This window comes from Mirounga angustirostris, unplaced genomic scaffold (assembly GCF_029215605.1).
Source record: "Mirounga angustirostris isolate CCGP_5_RB_7025 unplaced genomic scaffold, mMirAng1.0.hap1 SCAF_8, whole genome shotgun sequence".
In the NCBI taxonomy this organism is placed as follows: Eukaryota; Metazoa; Chordata; class Mammalia; order Carnivora; family Phocidae; genus Mirounga; species Mirounga angustirostris.
The window spans coordinates 57313494-57327316 of record NW_026991716.1 but is presented as its reverse complement, the minus strand read 5'-3'; positions in this window follow the sequence as shown (position 1 = coordinate 57327316).

The window sequence follows — 13823 nt, the reverse complement described above, 5'->3', positions numbered from 1 at the left end:
ATTTTTCTTGTTTAACAATAACCAATCATCATTAAAAAAAAAAAAAACTGTATAGGACAAACTTATGCAGTTTAATAGAAATGGGAGAGAAGCTGCAAAAAATTAAGAAAAAAATTAAGAGAGGACAAATATTGTAGAAATACCTGATACAGAACTCAAAGGAAATAATAGACCACATGCATCAGAAATCAAATTATGTAGGCCTGGGTTTCCTAAACTGAAGTGAATGGATATAGAAGAGAATGTTCATGTATCTCTTGAAATTTTTTTTGTAAAACTTAATGTAGGTGGGTAATACTTATGAGAATTTTTAGGAGTAAAAAACTTGTAGCTCTCATCAGTTTCTGAAAGAAATACTACAGCATAAGATAGATAATTGATTTAATAGCTTTTATTTTTCTTTAAAAATGGCTAATGTAAAGAACAGAATATGGGAAACAGTAAAATAAAAATTTAAAAGAATATAACAAAAAAATAATAAATGTTGATCCTTAAGCTGTTATTATAGCCATGTGCCTGTACATAGTTATTTAATGTCATATTCAATTAATAATATTAAAAAATTTATACACATGGTAAAAACATTTTGGAAATAGGGGTTTCTTTGATTTTTGTTTTCTTCTCCAAACAAATCTGGAATATTGGTAATAATATATCCAATGTTTAACTCTTTAAACGTAATTTCAATCTCTTTTTGGGTCATGGTAGTATGGTAGCATGAAGAAATGCTTACCTTCTTTTATTTCACTCAGTGAGTGAGCAGGTTTGTTGGTATTCTCTGAAAATACTGCCACTAGCTTTCTCTGGGACATTTTTCCTGCTGTGTTTTCAGAACTGTTATAGTTCTGAAATATGTTATATTTGTGTTGACTACAGAGGAGAAAATTTCTCCTGATTAAAATGGGAAAGAAGAAAAGAGGTGCTTTCTTCTCATGACCAGAGAGAATGTTACCCCTAATGCAAAGATAGATTTCGGCTAAATAATAAATTACTTCTGAGAAAGATCTTTGCAGTCAGCTACTTAGACATAAAAACATCAAGAATATTGGACTCATTTTTCTTGTGTCATTTAATTTCAAACAGTGGCGATTTTTTCTTTTAAGTAATTATATAATGGAAAGGTGATTGGCCGAAGGTGGTAGTGTTTTTTTTTTTTAAGATTTTATTTATTTATTTGAGAGAGAGATAGGGAGATGAGAGCAGGAGCACTGGGGAGAGGGAGAAACAGACTCCCCACTGAGCAAGGAGCCCTACATGGGGCTCCATCTGATCCCAGGATTCTGGTATCAGGACCCAAGCCCAAGGGAGACACTTAACTGTCTGAACCACTTAGGCACCACTAATTTGTTTGCACAGGCTTGTAGATTAATGGGAGAAATGTAGGTCCTTCAGGATTCATCTTTGGCTCTCTTTTTAGTAGTTTTTGTTTGTTTTTCTGGTTTATGTGATTATAAGATGCAGTCATGAGTACCACTCTAAAATCGTGATATTTGTGTCTACATGTGAAATGAGTGTATTTCTCAAAAGGCTAAAACGAAATATGTTTATATACTATGTAATTCCTAGTCCTGTGAAATTTGTCCATGAAAAAATTATGTAAATTACATATACATACAAAAAGAAAGTAGTCATGAAATAAATGTATTTAGAAACACACAATTTTCAAAATCTGTTCCAAAGATGAACATGTGCATTTTAAACTTTTTACTTGAACTCTATTCTCATTAGTGCAATAATTTTATTTAACGCTGTATTTAAATTGGCAAATATATATTACAGCTCTTAGGTTCTTTAGTTTTATTGAATAAAATTTAAAGTCAAAAATAAACCATGGGTAAAATATGGGAATAACTAATTCCCACAATTTATTTTTCTATATTATTCTCTTTTCAAAAATTTTAAAATAGGTCCCTCTGTGTTATTTACTTTGTTCTGTGTCAGTTTTGCACCTGTGTTTTTCATTATCAATTTGCTTGCTTTAATTTATGTTTTGAAAGTGGTATAATTGAATTGAAGCTTCAATACTATATAAAATAAGATGTTATTCAGATTCATTGTGAATGTAGCTATATATTCTTTTTTTTTTAAAGATTTTATTTATTTATTTGAGAGAGAGAGAGCACAAGTAGGGAGACAGGCAGAAGGAGAGGGAGAGAGGCAGAAAGAGAGGGAGATGGAGCGTCAGACTCCATGCTGAGCTGGGAGCCAGACACGGAGCTGGATCCCAGGACCCTGAGATCATGACCTGAGCAGAAGGCAGATGCTTAACCAACTGAGCCACCCAGGCTCCCCGAATGTATATATTCATATAAATAAATGTAAAGAAATATTTGATTGTTCAAACCTTAATTCTTTGATATGTGGTGACTTGATTTCCCAAAGTAATATTTTCTTATTTTATGATATACAATTTTTAGATCTGTAAAGCTTAAATAAATTATCTATGAATGTGCCTTTAAAACTGGACTGGCAATGGATAAATTCATGCACTAAATAACTCATTTTCTCTATGATCACATTAGCCAGATATCTGTCCAGTTTCTGTTTTACTTTGAACTCTTTAGACACAGCAATGCTGATTCATCATGCAAGGAATAAATTTTAAATGCATTTCTTCTTTGCCGCAAGGCATTAGGAATGGCCAATTATATGCCATACAGATTAATGCAAATCAAAATTACAGGATGGATGTAACACGTCACTGATTTTATTTAAGTGCATCTATGGAAATAAAGCATTTCAACGATTTCAGCTGCTTTACCTACAAATATTCTGAATGCTTAACAGAATAGGTGGGTGGAAAATGCCCAACATGAATATTAAATGAAGTGTTGGCTCTGTTGTGGCTGTGATCATATTAGGTCCTTCAGGATATGCAAACATAACCTTCAGGGGAATTAAAAGGTCACTGATAACTAGACAAGGATTACATCACTCCTACATTCCTTCTGCATTCCCTTGATCTTTCTAGATATTTTAGCCATAATTGAAAGTGAAACAAACAAACAAAAAAACTTGTTAATTAAGACCTGAGGTAATAATCAAGACAGGAGAGAGGAAAACTTTTTGATGTTTAGCTCAAAAGACAGTACTAAGTAGCAAGGCCAGATGCTATAGATAAGCATACAGCTACTCTAAATAAAAAATTCTCTTTGTTAAAACACCTTTTCTTATCTGAGCCCTTTTTGGTAATGCTTGTCAAAACTCCCTGATGTTAAAATTTTTGAATAATTATTTTACAGATTTCATACTTGTAATTTATTTAGGTGACTCTGTCAGAGATAGGAGGATTCTGAATTTGTACCTAGTAATCTTTTTTTGATTGGTAGAAACTCAGTAACTTCATTCGTTTTTTGGGGGTTTTTTTTGGTTTTTTTTGTTTTTTGTCCTTTTCTCATCCAAAGTAATGTCAAGACATCTAATCTTTCTCTAAGAAAGTAAAGAGCATGGACAGTAGTAATTAAGATTCAGCTCACACTTCCTTCTTTGCTTATTTAAAGTCTTCAATTTCTGACGTATTTACTAAAAATTCTTCTCTCTTTTCGGTCACTAATTACCAAGGACTGCTAGGTTGGCAGAGCTTTCCTGTGATTGAAAGACTGTGTTCAGTGGCAAGAAACAAACCAGGCAAGAAAAAGCTAGGTTTTGCTGCAGCAGGCATTGTTTGATTTAGCTCTCTGGGGCTTCCAGAAAATCCTCCTCATTGTGGGCTGTGGTAAAGATGACCCTTCTGGAAACAAGAGAGGGAAGGGAGGAAATTTCAGTTGTGGTTGTTTAGCTTTTCACACAAAAAGTGACCTGCACTTTGCTGTCATCTTCCTTTGCTTGATTAGGTGGCTCTTATGTTAGTGGTTTGATCTGAGCCTCTTTGATCTGATGGCTTTATATTATTGATTATATTCAAAATACAACTGTAAGATCACTGCATTAGATAGAAGACAGAAATAATTAAAATATGAGGTGAATCTTTACATAACTTAAGAAGCAGAATGACAATTGCTTCCTTTAAAGGGAAGGGAGGGCAAACAAGAGTTTGTATTTCCAGACTTATAATATTATTTCACCATTTTGATTTGTGTGGAAAACTAAGCAACTGACAGATATGTAAAGTGAAAAAAATCAAGAAAGAGAAGCATAAACATGTTAGCTAGAATTGTAGGCATAATGGCCAAAATAGATAAAACCAGAAATATTCAACAGAAACAGGGAGAAAGAAGACAGATTTGTATAACTTTTTCCTTAATCTGTGTTTATTCTTTTACCACATAATCTTAAATCCTGTAGCTTTATAAAAAGTCTTGAAATCAACTAGCATGAGTCTATTTTTCTTTAGTATTTTATTGATTATCCAACATCATTTATATTTCCATATAAACATTTGAATCATTTTATTGATATTTACAAAATAGCTTGTTGAAATTTTGAATGGAATTGCATTGAATCTGTAGATCAAGTTGGGAGGAACCAAGACAATACTGAATCTTGACAATATTGAATCTTCCAATCCACAAACATATAATATTTCTCTATGTGTTGAGATCTTGATTCTTTTTTTCACCAGAGTTTTGCATTTTCTGCATATAGATCCTATACATATTTGGTTGATACATGCCCATTATTTCATTTTCTTGGCACTATAATTAAAAATTCAAATTCCAGTTTGTTGCTGGCATATAGCAAAGCAACTGACTTTTGCATACTAACCTGCATCCTGACACTTTATTCTCTGCAGATTTTTGTCAATTCTTTGGGATTTCCTATATAGACAGTCATGTCATTTGTGAACAAAAGCAGCTTTTTTTCTCAATACTCAGCCTGTGTACTTTAATTTCCTTTTCCATTATGATGTTGAAGAACAGTAAGTAGTAAGAGGACACACCCTTGCCTTGCTCCCCATGTTCGAGGGAAGCAGCCAGTATCTTGCTGCTATGATGTTACCTGTGGGCTTTTTATAGATGCCCTGTATCAAGTTAAGGAAATTCCCTCTACTTCCAGTTTGCTGACAGTATTTATTTCAAATGTATGTTGCATCTTGTCAACTGCATTTCTTCATCAATGGATATGATGGTTTTTCTTTGTTAACCTGTTGGTGTGGTAGATTACACTGACTGATCATAGCGTATATTTTTTAATACACTGTATATAGTTATTTACTTTTTTTGAAGATTTTTGCATCTATGTTCATGAGAAATATCGGCCTTTGCTTTTCCTTTTTGGGTGATGTATTTATTATCTGTTTTTTATATAAGGAGATTCTGGCCTTATGGATTGGGTCATATTTTTGCTATTTTATTTTCCAGAAAGGATCATGTAAAATTGGTGTCATTGCTTTCTTAAATATTTGGTAGAACTCATTAGCAAAACCCACTAGGCTTATGACTTATTTTTTGGAAAGGTACTAATTATTGGTTCAATTTCTTTAATTCATATAGACCTATTCAGATTATCTATTTTTACTCATGTGGGTTTTGGCATTTTGTATTGCAAGAAATTGGTCTATTTCATCTAAGTTATGGGCATATTGTGTTCCTTTATTGTCATTTTAATGTCTATAAAAACAGTAGTGAAGATAGCTCTTTTTTTCTGATAGTGGCAGTTTGTGCTTTCTGTCTTTTTTTTTTAAGCTTGCTAAAAGCTTTTCCCACAAAAAAGTGAACTTTTTGATTGAGTATTTAAATTTAGTATTGAGTATTTAAATTTAGCAATTTTATGAATCTTTTCAAAAATCAGCTTTTGGTTTTTTTGATTTTTCTCTACTATTTTCCTCTTTTCCATTTCATTTATTTAGACTGTAATTCTATTTCTTTTCCTCTGCTCACTTTTGTCTTAATTTCCTCTTTCTTTAGTTCTCTAAGGTGAAAGCTTAAGTGATTGATTTTAGATTTTTTTCTTTAATAAGATATGTATTTAATGCTATGAATCTCCCTCTAAACACTGCTTTTAATGGATTCACAAATTTTAATAACCTGAGTTTTAATTTTCACTTAGTTTAAAATATTGTTTTTTTAAATTTCTCTTGAGAATTCTTTGACCTATGTATTATTTAGAACTGTGGTGTTTCATTTCTAAATATGGGGGGATTTTCCAACTATCTTTCTAATTTGATTTCTATTTTATTCAATTGTGGCCTGAAAATACATTTTTTAAAAACTTTATTTTTTTTAAAGATTTTATTTATTTATTTAACTGACAGAGAGAGAAAGACAGCTAGAGAATTTAGAACACAAGCAAGGGAGTGGGAGAGGGAGAAGCAGGCTTCCCGCCAAGCAGGGAGCCCGATGCGGGGCTCAATCCCAGGACCCTGGGATCATGACCCGAGCTGAAGGCAGCTGCTTAACCAACTGAGCCACCCAGGTGCCCCTAAAAACTTTATTTATTTATTTATTTATTTGAGAGAGAAAGAGAAAGCACAAACAGGGGGAGGGGCAGAGAGAGAAGGAGAAGCAGACTCCCCACTGAAAGGGAGCCCGCCCCACACATATGACTTGATCCCAGGACCCTGAAATCATGACCTGAGCCGAAGTGAGACATTTAACAGACTGAGCCACCCAGGTGCCCCCTGAAAATACATTTTAATGATTTCTCTTCTTTTAAATTTTTTGAGATGTATTATATATACCAGAATATTATCTATCTCGGTGACTGTTCCATATAAGTTTGAGGAAAATGTCTTTTCTGCTGTTATTGGAGGTGCTATTTCATAAATGTCACTTAAGTCAGGTTGACAGATAGTGCTCTTCAGGTCAACTATATCCTTACAGATTTTCTGCCCACTTGATCAATCAATTATTGAAAGAGGGTGTTGAAGTCTCCAGTATAACTGTGAATTTTTCTTTTCCTCCTTTCAGTTCTATCAGTTTTTGCCTCACATATTTTGATGCACTAATGTTGGGTGCATTAAGATCATTGTCTTCTAAAAGTATTGCTCATGTCGTCCCCTTCTTAACTTTTGATAATTTTTCTTGTTCTGAAATCTGCATTGTCATAGTTGATATAGATACTCCAGCTTACTTTTCATTAGGGTTCACATGTTGTATCTTTCTAAATCTGTTTTTAACTGTTCTCAATCTTTATATTTAAGATGGATTTATTTTAGACAATACATAGTTAGATCTCGTTTTTGTTTTAATTCACTGCGACAACCTCTGTTTTATAATTGGTATATTTAGACCATTCTCATTTAAAGTGATTACTAATATAGTTGGGTTATTTATTCTATTAGTTGCATGTGTTCTTTGTTTTTTTCTTACTCCTTCTGCATTCTCATTTTAATTGAGTATTTAAATGATTACTTTTTATCTTTTTTATTCAAGTATAATTAACATATGGAGTTATCTTAGTTTCAGGTGTACAATATAATGATTCAATAATTCCATACATTTCTCAGTGCTCATCAGCCCACCTTCCCTCTGGCAACCACTGGTTCTCTTTTCTTTATATATATATATTTTAAATATGAATTTTCAATACATATTTATAGCTAATGTAAGTCCTCCTTCAAGTAATATTACACACATAGTAAACGTAATTTATAATAGAGTATTCCCAATTTCTCCATCCCATCTCTTATGACATTGTTTTTATTTATCTTAGTTATTCATATAATTACCCAATACATTATTATCATTACTTTAAATAAATTGTTATCTTTTAAATCAATTAAGAATAAGAAAATATCACCTCACACCTATGAGGATGGCTACTATCAAAACAAAACAAAAAACAAAAAAAACAAGCATTGATAAGGATATGGAAAAATTGGAATCCTTGTACACGGTTGGTGGGAATATAAAATGGTACAACTGCCATGGAAAACTGTATGGCAGTAACTCAAAAAATTAAGAATAGAATTACCATACATTCCAGCATTTTTACTTCTGATATATACCCAAAGGAATTGAAAGCAAGGAAATGAACAGATATTTGCATACTCATTTTCATAGCAGCATTATTCACAATAGTCAAAAAAGTGAAAGCAACCCAGGCGTTCACTGACAGATGAATGGATAAACAAAGTATGGTATATACATACACACAGTAGAATATTAGTCAGCCTTAAAAAAGAAAGGAAATTCTGACACATACTACAACATAGATGAATCTTGTGGAAACTATGCTAAGTGAAATAAGCCACTCACAAAAAGACAAATACTGTGTGATTCTACTTATTTAGGGAACCACCTAGAGTAGTTCAAATTCATAGAGATGGAAAGTAGAGTTGTGGTTGTCTGGTTGTGAGGGCAATGAGAATGAGAAGTTATTGCTTAATGGGTATAGAGTTTCAGTTTTACAAGATGAAAGGAGTCCTGAAGATTGGTTTTTACAACAGTGTAGATGTACTTATTACTATTGAATTGTACACTCAGAAATATAAAGATAGAAAACATGTATATTTTACTACCATTTAAACATTTTTTAAAAGGAATAAGAAAATAAAATATTTTACCTTTATTTATTTCTTTTCTGATGTTTTTCCTTTCTAATATAGACCTGAACTTTTTACCTATATTATTTTTCTTTCCTACCTGAAGAATTTTCTGCTATACCTAAAGAACTTGTTTTAGAGTCACTTGCAAGGTAGTTCTGCTGGTAATAAATTTTAATAGTTTTTTTGTGTCACTAAGAAAATCTTTACTTCTTCATTTTGAAGGATAATTTCACTGGAATTAGAATTGTAGATTGGTGTCCTTTTCTTATTTATCTTCTTTCAACTCTGAGTATTTTACTTCATTCTGTTCTTGTTTGCATGGTTTCTTTTTTTTTTTTTTTTTTTTTGCATGGTTTCTGATGAGAGTCCTCTGTAATTCGTATCTTTGTTCTGTGATAAATTAAATTTTTTTTCACTTTGGCTTCTTTCTCTTTTTTTAAGATTTACTTTATTTATTTTAGAGAGAGAGCATGAGCAGGGGGAGGGGCAGAGAGAGAGGGGGAGGCAAGCAGGCTCCCCGCTGAGCATGGAGCAGGACACAGGGCTCAGTCCCAGGACCCTGAGATCATGACCTGGGCTGAAACCAAGAGTCCGATGCTTAACTAACTGAGCCACTGAAGTGCCCCTCTTTTTTTTTTTTTTTAAGATTTATTTATTTATTTATTTATTTATTTATTTATTTATTTATTTGAGAGAGTAGCGGGAAAGGGAGAGGGAAACTTAGGCAGACTCCACATTGAGCGCAGAGCCGCAAATGGGTCTTGATCTCATGACCCTGAGATCATGACCCTGAGGTCACAACCTGAGCTGAAACCAAAAGTCTGAGGCTCATTCGGCTATACCACCAAGGCACCCCTCCTTTGTCTTCTTTCAAGACGTTTTCTTTGCCTTTGATTTTCTGCAGTTTGAATATTATATACATAGGTATAGATTTATTTATTTAGTACTTATCCTACATGATGTTCTCTAACATTCCTGGTTCTGAGATATTGTCTGTCCTTAATTTGGAAAAAATTCTTGGCCATTTGGAAAAAATTCTTGGCCATTAATATTTCACGTATTTTTCTTCTGTTCCCTTCCCACTTCTCCTTCTGGTATTTCAATTATACCTATCTTGAACATTTTGAAATTGCCCAAGAGTTCTTGGACATTCTGTTCTTTCTCTTGTGCACTCTTGTTTCTCTTTGCATTTTGGTTTCTGAAATTTCCACTGACATATCTTCAAGCTTACTGATTCTTTCCCTGGTGGTGTCCAGTCTATAGATGAGCCCATCAAAAACATTCTTCATATAGGTTACAGTTCTTTTTTTTTTTAATTTCTACTATTATATTTTGATTGTTTTTGGGAGCGTTCATCTTTGCTTACATTTACCCATGTGTTCTGGCATGTTGTCTACTTTTTTCATTTGAGCCCTTAACGTGTTAATCATAGTTGTTTTAAAATTCTTTATACAATATCCCCCCAAACTGTCATATCTGAGTCTTGTTCTTCAGACTGTTCTTTCATGTTTTTTGGCATGTCTTATAATTTTGTTGTTGTTGTGAAAAGTCAGAGATGATGTAACAGATAACAGACTCTGAGGTAAAAAGAACTTTAGTGTGAGATTTTATGTTAATTTGACCAGGAATTAAGCTGTGCTTAATATTTGCTGTAGCTATAAGTGCCAGACAATTCAAATCCTTGTAGCGCTTATATTTTTGTCTCCTTGATTTTACTTGGGATTTCCTTTTTTTTTTTTTTTTTAAGATTTTTATTTATTTATTTGACAGAGAGAGATACAGCGAGAGAGGGAACACAAGCAGGGGGAGTGGGAGAGGGAAAAGCAGGCTTCCCGCGGAGCAGGGAGCCCGATGTGGGGCTCGATCCCAGGATCCCAGGATCATGACCTGAGCCGAAGGCAGACACTTAACGACTGAGCCACCCAGGCACCCCTACTTGGGATTTCTTAATAACTCCTCTTTAGATAAAGTCTGTCTTACAGATCTCTCATCTGTAACCCACTATTAATATATAGAGGCCCATTGATGTGGTATGGTGTGCGGAGGGAAAGTGATCTGTTATCTTATGATTATATCTCAGTTTTTAGTAGGCCTGTACCCATGGGCTGTGTCTCTCAGCTCCCCCCCCCAACCCTTCCCGCACCCCCCCCCCACACACACACACAGTCAGGTGAGGTAGGAAAGTTAGAGGAGGTTGGATTCTTGCAACTGCCTTTCACTTAGGTAGGTTAAGGCTTTGGTAATACTCTACCATGGAGAGTCAGCTACTGTTATTGGCGTATTTCACAATTTTTTTTTTTTCCTTCTTTCTGTGAGAGCCACAAGGGGATCTTTCTTGGTTCTTCAACATGACTACCTGTACAGTCTCTGGATATAAAAGCCATGGATGTAGGGACCCCTAAGACTACAGCCTCCATGGGTCTCATATTTTCTTGCTAGTTCACAATGTGTTCCCTGCAATTTGTCAAAATTACTGTATAAGTGTCCCATCCAGTTAATGTCACCAGTGGTTTCTGGTGCAGGTTCAGAAATGTTGGTTGTGATTCTCTGTGTTCACCTGTCTTTTCAGATTTTGGAGGGGTAGTTTTCTTCATGACCTCAGTTCTCTGGTGCATCCAAGTCAGTGATTTCTAGTTTGTTCAGCTTTTGTTGTATGAATGGTAGTGAAGACTTTCAAGATCTTTAGTGAGCTGAAACATGAAGTCTTGATATAAACTTTATCCTGTTAGACTACCTGATTTGTTATGATATTACCTTGTGAGAATAAATTTGAAAGGGAATAAAGGGGCCTAATAGAGTAACATGATAGAGTGAAACAGATGCTGATGGTGCAACAGAGAAAATCATATGAAGAACTATTAATCATTTCTTTCTTTCTTTCTCTTAGTTTTTCTGTATGTTATGGGAAATACACATTCCAGTCTTAATTCTTCTCCTGGCTATCTGTGTGAATCTCAGCAAGTTACATAATCTACAGCAAACTCAGTTTTCTCATTTATAAAACGAGTCACTTTGATTAGAGATCTCTAAGATGTGTCCTAGCTCCAATTCTCTAGGTTGTTTAGTATATAAGAGTTATCACTTGCAAAGTGGATTTTTTCTTCCATTCAATCATTCATTCAATAAGTATTCATTGATTTGCAATTCTGGGCCAAGATAAACGTCACAGTTAGGACTCCTGTTTACTTAAAATATATATTCTATTGTGGAAAGATTACACATAAAAAATGAAAATTAAAAACCAAACAAACATGATAATGTAAGATGGTTACATTATTACTAAAATAGTAAAGAATAAACATGAAGTAATTGGGCTTATGGAGGTGAGGATATGAATGGAAGTTGGTAGAGCAGTTCAAAAGCTATCCCAATGAAGGTCACATGTTAGCTGAAGCCTGCATGAAAAGAAAGGACCAGCCAAGCAAAGTTAGGAGCAGAGCATTCCCAACAGAAAGATCAGCAAGGTTAAGACTACATATTGGAAATAACTTTAATATTTTTTTCATAAAACACTAAGAACAACAAACAAATGAACAAACCCCCCAAAATCATGTGGCTGACAGTGGCAGGGAAAGTGTAAAGAGAAACATGCAGGAACCAGTTTATATACAACCTAAAGGACACAAATTTGGATTTAAATTCAAGTACAGTGGGGATTTTTTAGAACAGAAAAAGCAGCTATGCTATTAAATTTGGGCAAGAGAGATAGTAGAATGAACTGGGGAGTCGAATCAAAGGCAGCAAAGGTGAATGGCGCTGACACCTATTTTATAATGAAAGGACATGGTGGTTTTGCATGTAAGTGATGAGTCAATGAGAAGTGATCAATGGCTTCTAAGTCTTGTCTTGAGCAGTTAGGTGGACTGTGGTACGATTTAGTGAGATACCAAGACAGAAGGAGGAGTAAGTTCAGGAGGAAACAGACTTCTCTTTAAGCTATGTTAGGTTTGTGATTCCTTTCAACATTTAAAAAAAAAAAAAGTGAAGGGTGAGCAAATTGCGAAGACATCAGCAGTCCTTTTGCTAGGGAGAATGCCTCGGGGGAAAGCATCAATGCACAACAAAAGGGAGAAGACTGATCGAAATGTGAGGATGCCTACTGTGAAAACATTTGAAGTAAAGTAAATGTGGGGAAAATGAAAAAAAAAAACAAAAAAAAACACAACGTATTGCAAGAGTTCCCCTGTAGGGAAGTAAACGATAGGGCAGAATTGGTAATTACAAATGAGCTCAGCATAGATATCTGTGAAAATTATATAAAAATCAGAACCGGGGGGGGGACCGAAAATAAACTTAAAGACTGAACATGAAGATGTAAAGGAACTGTGTTTCTAATCTGGGACAAATATGTTGAAGTTTAATTCAATTGGCGTATAACCAGCTCCAAAAAATAAAGGAAAATAAGAGACCAAATAGGAAAACTTTGCAAAAGCAGTCAGGCATAAGCCGTAGCTTTCAGGACATCCCAGCTGTCCTGTTTGCCTCTTAAAAGGACTGAGGAGGCAGAAGTCACAGCAGTCCTGGATCTTAACAAAAAGAACCATGTGAGCCATTTAGGAGAAATTAGTCAGCCTTCGTGGGAAGGACACCTGCACCAAGACCTCTGTGTTAACATTTGTTAAGCTAAATCAATACTTTTCATTCCTAAAAATAACATTTGAGCCATAATATTCTTCTTGCTCATTGTCATTCATTTAGATGGATGTGAGTTTTCTTCTTAATTATAGATAAACAAATTTGGAATGTACATTTAAGACAATTCACGGATACATCCTCATTTTTTTTTTTTTTTTAACTAGCTGAAATGCAAGAAAAGAGCTGTACTAAAGCCACAGAACTACTTCCTGGGAAATTTTGATTCAGAATTTAGGTTTTCTAAATCACCATGTTGGGATTTTTGAAAATTTGTGGTCTTTCATTACAGGAAAAGTCAGAAAGATGAAGAAGATGCTTTTGTCCTTTATAACCCATATATTTACATGACTCACTCATCAAATTTGGTTTATAAATGATTTTTTATTAAAATAAAAATTATAGGGTAGATGAACCATGAGAGAAGATGGACTCTGAAAAATAAACTGAGGGTTCTAGAGGGGAGGGGGGTGGGAGGATGGGTTAGCCTGGTGGTGGGTATAGAGGAGGGCACATTCTGCATGGAGCACTGGGTGTTATGCACAAACAATGAATCATGGAACACTTCATCTAAAACTAATGATGTAATGTATGGGGATTAACATAAGAATAAAAATTTTAAAAATAAATAAATAAATAAAAATTATATATATATGGAACAATAAACCACAGAAAATTTAAAGTGTATGTATATATTTTCTTTGATTAAATGTGAATATTTAAAGAACGGGATTTGAGAAAATGAGTGGCTTTATATTGTTGT